Raw genomic sequence first — 7,432 nt, forward strand, 5'->3', positions numbered from 1 at the left:
TCCACCAGGACCCCATATTCCTTTCCACAGAGCAGCTCCCCAGCCAAGTAGATCCCAGCCTGTGCTGCCCTCCTAGATTGGGTTTAGTCAGTTGCAAGACCTTATGTTTGTCTTTGCTGAACTTCATAAGTTCTTGTTAACACATTCATGCAACTTATCCCTGTTATGCTCCAGAGAGACTGTTTCTTCCAAAGTGTCGACTTCTCCAATCCACTCTACTCGATTTGGTATCAAACTTGGTCAGAGTGCACTTGCAGATCATTTATAAAAATTTGAAAAGGTGCTAGGCCCAATATCAATCCCTAGGTAACCCCACTAGTGAGAGGTCACCAGTTAGAATATAAGTATTGTGTGCAGCCAGTTAACCAGCTCACCACCTACCACACAGACCATTTGTCTAGACCATAACACGTCAGTTTCTCTAGGAGGAGGCTGTGGGAAACTGTATCAAAAGCACAGGAGAAGTCCAGGTGGATGATGGCCACTGCTCATCCCCACCAACTGAGCAGGTTACTTTATCCTAGAAGGTGATCAGGTTTGTCAAGCACAATTTGACCCTTGTGAATCCATGCTGGCGTTTTCTAACATGTGCTTCATTTGACTTGTGATAGCCCCATGAGAGTTTGCTTCATTACCTTCATGGAGACTGAAACAAGACTGATGGGTCTGCAGTTTCCTGGATCCTTCTCTGAGCCTTTATTGGGGTGATGGGGTGATATTTGCCTCTTTCCAATCTTTCGGGACATACCCCTCTCTCCACAAATACTTAAAGATTATGGAAAGTGGTCTCGCAACAACATCAGCCAGCTTTCTTAACACATTTGCGTAGATATGGTTTGGGCCCATCAATTTGCAGGGATCAAGCTCCTTTAATAGTTCATATACCAACTCTTTCTTCACTGATGTTAGGTCTGTGTTTGCATCAACTTGAATTTTTGTCCCCAGGGCCTGGAGCTCAACAGTTGTGGTAAAGACAGAGTTAGAGAAAGTGTTGAGGATCTCTGCTTTTTCAGTGCTGTTAAGCAGGTTACCCCTACATGCTTAACAGCAGCCATTAATTTCCTTCTGTTTCTGCTTGTTTACGTATCTGAAGGAGGAGTAAGCTCAAGAAATTATTTTCTAGAGTAAGATCCAGAAACTGTTCTACTCCAGCTGCTCTAACAGTTACAACAATCAGAGCAAACAAACTTTTTTTTTGCTCTGCACTACAGTGTTTCCTAGCAACAGAATTACAATTTAAAGGTAGAATTATTTCTTATAAGAAGAGAAATTGTAAACCTATATTTTACAAGCATACATGTCGAGAGGAGCTGCTTTTGACTATCTAAATATGGAAATGAGAAAAATTCTGGGATCACAACAACATGAGAGAAATCACAGAGTCTGGCACTCTGATAATACAGGGAAGAATTAAACATGGCAGCTCCACACTTCCAACCAGTGCTTCTTGTCTGCCTTTTGCAGCAATGGATGAGGTTTTTTGTGTAAGTGAACTGAACATTGGGAGGACAGAAATAGCCAACAGTCACTGATGGTTGGTTTTTTTTATCCCACATGGGGTAACTATACAAACAATTAAAAAGAGAATATAATGTGTTGACAGGATAAAAATAAGGAAAAGCTAACCATTAGGCAGAGTTTCAAGGCAGAAAGGATGGCTCCCAAACCCAGCTATTCTCATCAGTGCCACAAGGGGGCTGTGCAGCCTGAGCAGGTGGCTACCGCTGATGCTTCCACCCTGAAGCAAAGACCGTTATACCCACTAGGGAGACCACAGAGACACATTAGTGCTTCGTTTATCTGGAAGAGGTGTTTAACAGAGACAACTGCCTAATCAACTGCACCTGAACCAACAGTGCATCTTACAGGACAGAACAGCCATTCTGGCAGCACTGGACCATTCTGCATCACATATCTGCTCAAGGCAGATTCTATAGGCAGATGTCAGGAATGGTAAAGGAGAGTCATCTCTCACACTGCAGAGACACTTATGGGTCTCTTGAGGTTCCTGGCAAGCTCTACACTGCTGCATTTCCAAGGAGTACTTCAAGAAGCTGTGAAGTTGCTGGGGAAAAGAGCTGGGGTTGGAGCTGCAGGAGGTAGCTGCAGAGGAGGCAGCAGGAAGAAAACCTTTCGCACTGATCACAGCTGTCAGCATGTTTGCAGGATTAGGAGGTCCTCCTTCTCACAACCATGCTGAGGTTCAGACCCAAGGAATCCTCCCATGTCCTAAATATGGAAGTAGTTTGCTGGGCAACAGCTAAATACATTAAAGGAAAAGATGACACTCTGTGTTGACTTCTGCGTCACCTTAAGTGATGCTCTTGAGAGAGACCATCTTTATGGGTGAAGCTGTGAGAGCTGCATCAATGCCAGCAGTATCTGGGTATCAAAGAAGGGAAACAACCTCTCTCCTCTCCCCCTTCACACATTATGCTACTGTGAAATAGATGGGATCCTTTCTTTCCAGACAAAATCTCTGTTGTCAGGACTTGAAAGGAAGTAAAAGGATTTTGTTTTACTAAAGCACATAATCCTTTAAACAAACAAATGACCCCAAAAGCTTAATTTGGAGGTCAGTGTATTGCAACTGTGGGTCAGTAAAAGCATGAACAAGTATTTCTAACTCCATGGGTGCCTTTTTAAACCTGCTGACTGACTAGCAAATACCACAACAACTTTGCAAACCATGTTTTTGACCTAAAATCGCTGTTACCTTTGGGCAATATTGCAAGAACCATCTAAAATCAACAGCCTTGTCTGACTGTGGAAGAATCAGGATGCTTGTGAAGCACTTGAAAATGCTGGGGTTCACCTATCACCTGTAGGAAACTATGGCTTGAGAATGTGTTCCTAAATCATGTTCCAACTAATGAAAGGTAAGGCTGCAGGTTCCTTAAATGACAATTATTGGTCAGGTTATCTACTTCAAAATGCATGTGTGGGAAATGGAGAGAAGTCCCACACATTGCACTGGACTGACCTGGCCTTGCCAACAGACATTCTAGAAAGCGTGATTGGAGACTTTTTGGAATCAGAGTGCAATATTAATGGGGGTGGGGTGGGGGGGTGGGGTGGGGAGGAAAACAAGATTCTCCTCACTTTGTGATTTGCTGCCTTAGCTGAGGACAGGAGTCATTTTGCATTGACACACTATTTCTGGAGTCAGAGGGCTTGTGACCTTATACGTGCTGATGCACAAGTAACTGATCTTGGGAAAAACACGGATCCATAATAGGAATAAAGGAGCATCGCTAAGAGAAGGTTTAAAATAGATGCAGCTGATGAGCTCCACTAGAGCTGCTGCTGCATGTGGGCTATAGAGTTCTCTGACCTTAAACAGCTTGGGCATGAAAGTGTGTGGTGTGTCTCCTGAGCACAAAGCATCAGCCCTGTGAGAGGTGCTAAGACATGGAGAAAGTATTTCTGCCCTGCAGAAAGAAGCTCCTTAAGAGATTTCTTGCCAACAATGCCAAATTTAGTTTTCAGTTTTCTAAGTACTTACAAGCTATGCCACAGAAACACCAAAATGTGCATTCCTACCCAGTGACAGAAAAGGAGGACAGAGAGTGAACAATCACATGAATGTCATCTAGCTTGTGATACCTAGCCTTGCTCCTTTTGATTCAGCTTTCCAGCTCTTTAAGAACTTACAGGCCATGGAATCTGACCACAGAAACACTAACTTGACCAAGAAGTGCATTCCTCACTCTTGACAGAAAAGTGAGAAAGGGAGAGCAAGAAAGAGAGTGAAGGAGACTTTAGGAGATGTTTTGTGTGTTCAAACTGATGTTTGGATCATAAGTAATTTGTGAGAGTGCTTAAGAAGGGTACATCCACAGCTCAGACAAAGGATGATACATATGTTCTTTTCACTCACAGCATTCAAAAGCAAGGCATCAGAACTATGTTAATTACCTGATATTATGGTACCTCTGTTACCTGTGTTACCTGTTGCATCTGATCCACATGTTCCCAGACCTTCTCTGGGGGAGTAGTCACTTTCTCAAGCTTAGACTATGCTAGTAACCCTCATTTTCCTTCACTCCAAATCCTTCTCATTTTTCACCTGTTTCTACCACCTGTCGTCCCTCTTCTTGCCTGTTCTACCCTAAGAACACCCAGCTTACTCACTCCACTAACCTGCTCTGTAAGAGGAGCTCCTCAGCTGCTTTAGTGGGTGATAGAAAGGGCATCCTGGATGTCGCATCATCATCCAATACGCACTCTCCAGTTCTCTTCCACTGATGCCTGCTGGAAAGCTAGGAAGAGCCTAACTTCAACTTTGACATTCATTCAACACCTGCCCAGGTATTATTTTTTACTTTCTTCTCCACAATTAGGTGGTGCTGAGCTATCTCTGGAGTTCCAGTTGCTCTCCTCCTCGTCTCTCTTCTGAAAGACATTTTAAATGTGAAATATTGTACATAGGTGGCATGTTTCTACTTACCATTAAGCTATACCACAAGTGCATTGGAAAAACTATCCTAGGAGCAGAGTCAAAAGAGTACAATTAGGAAATACAAAGATCTTCACAGTCTCTCCATGCTTTGGTGCATAGGACAGGTCAATCCTTACCATCAGCTTCTGGCCCCAGAAATGTTATTCTACCTTTGCCATTGGCCAATGTCATGAAAAGCCAAAATTGCCCTTAACCCACTACGCATGTTTCTCCTGGTAGTTCTCTTCATCAGTCTGTTTTCCTCAAAGATACTTAATGCCTCTAATTTTATTCCATGTTCATTACAGGATTTTTTTAACTACATAGCACATCACCTCTTGGGACTAGATACTTCCTGCAGGGAATATTAAAAGCATGCATTTCATTTGTCAACAGAAGAAATAGAGGTTTTATAAGGGAAGTGTGTCCTACCATCTCCAGAGTCCAGTGGCCAGCTTCATCTTAGTGTTGGGAAGTCCTGGGATGAGAAAACTTGCTCTGAGCAATCACTGTTTCAGCAATTCCATTTCTTTGGTGCTAACATTCCTGGGAGCTCTCATTTTACACAGAGGGCAGCAGAAATGCTGCTGTGGCAGAGACTGGGCATTCTCTGTTAGGCAGCTCATCAGGGTCCACAGAGTGTACTGATCCCTCCAGCATGCCCTGCTCATACTGACAGCATGGCTGACAACAGCACTTGCAAACTGCAAATCTCATGGGGAATATTTCTCAAATAAAGTGTTGTACTGACAATCCATAGGTTCATAAGATCTCACCACTTTACTTGATTGGGGGTTTTTTGTTTGTTTTTTGCGTTTGTGGTTTTTTTTTCTGGAGATCCTGATGGATTTATTTCCTTCTGAATCCTAGTATAGTCTTTATCTGGAAAGATTCATACCTGGTTTGGCTACTTAGCTGCTTGCAAAGAAGGACAAACATTGCTCATAGAAGGGAGTAAAATTGCTTCTGTGAGTAAGGTTAGCCACTGCAAAGGTGCTGCAGCAAGAACAATTCTTATCAATATGACTAAAAGAAAAGTTATTTTTACATTAAAAGCAAATTGTGGAGCTAAGTCTTGATTATGAGAAACCCTGTGAAATTTCTTGTAGGATTTTTAGTTGCAGTGAAGATTTCAGGAGCATTTAAAAAAGTCAACAGATGATCAGGCTGAAAAAGAACACAAAAGAAAGTAAGACCTCTGCACGAAAGCTGATTTTTCACTACAGAGAAATTAAAGATAGCCCCACTTTTTTTATACAAGATGTTTTTAAATAAATAGAAGAGAAACAATGCACCAGGAATAGATGGTGCTCACCCAATATTGCTAAATGAATTAAAATCTTAAGAAACTGAATTATTTTCTGTAGTATATAACCAGTGCATAAATCAGTGCCAAAGAAACTGAAATGGGAAATACATTAGGCTTTGCCAGGTTGGACAGAGCCTTGGTTGACATGGTTTAGTGCTTTAGTGTGAGGTGTCCCTGTCCATGGCAGGGGGTTAGAACTGGATGATCTTAAGGTCCTTTCCAACCCTAACTATTCTATGATTCCATGTGTGATTTCTTTATCAACAGATTCTGCTAAAAAATGTAGAAAGAAAATACACCACATGAATACCAGCACAGCTTTTGTAGAGTTGAGTAATGCTTTAGAAGCCGTTAGGTGTTGTAAAGACAAAATTGCACTTCTCTCACTAGTAAATCTCTGGATCCATACAAGCTGGCTTTGTGCCTTGCACTCTTCTGTATTGGTACACCAGTTTTCAAGAAGCCCTTACTTATCTCACCTTTCTGCCACTAGTGCAGGCATACAAATCAGAGCAATGCAAGTCATGGAAGGTGTCCTGGGTTCAGCAGTAGCAGTCATTTTTGTCCTTCTTAGTAGCTGGTGCAGTTCTGTGTTTTTGACTTTCAGCCTGGGAACAGTGCTGATAACACTGATGTTTTTAATTGTTGCTAAATAACGCTTACTCTGACCAAGGACTTTCTGAGTCTCATGCTCTGCCAGGGAGGAGGGGAAGCCGGGAGGAAGCAGAGACAGGACACCTGACCCAAACTAGCCAAAGAGGTATTCCATACCACAGCACATCATGCACAGTATATAAACTGGGGACAGTTACCCAGAAATGTTAGATCACTGCTTGGGTTGGGCTGGGTATTGGTCAGTGGATGGTGAGTGGTTGTACTCTCTTCCCTTTTTTTTCCCTTATCATTATTATTATTATTATTGGTAGCAGTAGTGGTTTGTGTTACACCTTAGTTACTGGACTGTTCTTATCTCAACCTGTGGGAGTTACATTCATTTGATTCTCCTCCCCATCCCTCCAGGAGGAGGGGCCGGAAGGGGGGAGTGAGCAAGCGGCTGCATGGTTCTGGTCTGCTGGCTGGGCTTAAACCACGACAGAAGGTCATTGTTAGTCAGTATTTTCTGAAAATATGCCTCTACTGGAAAAATTTAGTGGCAGCAGCATAAGGTTGCTGCCACCTTGAGTTGGCAGTAACCGGCTTACTTGGTTAAGGCCAGATCTCAGTCTGGTTGAGACCAGATCCACTCCAGAGTAGACCTATGCCTGTTTAGAACTAAAATAAATTAAAAAGGTTATCAAGGAAAACAGAATTGTCCATTCATGGTAACTCATTATCACTCTATTTAGATGAGAAATATTTGTGCATACTACTCTTATTTTCATCCCAGGCCTGAGATCCCTCTATTTGCTAGGACAGTAGGATTCAATGACAGCAGTCCAATTGTGAAGAAAGTAGAAAAAGTTATGAAATGTAAGCACCTTTTTTTTTTTGCAAAGTTGTTTTTAACTACTTTAATCAGTTCATTTGGAGTATCGGAAATAAATAGTTGTTTTTCTCTACACAGGAGAGCACAAGAATTTGCTTAACCAATATTGCTACCAAAGCACTTCACAACCATTATCAAAGTCTTGAGTGTGGATCAGTCTAAGTAACTCTGATCAGTGTTCCTAACATTATCACGG

This window comes from Melopsittacus undulatus, chromosome 11, assembly GCF_012275295.1.
Source record: "Melopsittacus undulatus isolate bMelUnd1 chromosome 11, bMelUnd1.mat.Z, whole genome shotgun sequence".
NCBI classification, from domain to species: Eukaryota; Metazoa; Chordata; class Aves; order Psittaciformes; family Psittaculidae; genus Melopsittacus; species Melopsittacus undulatus.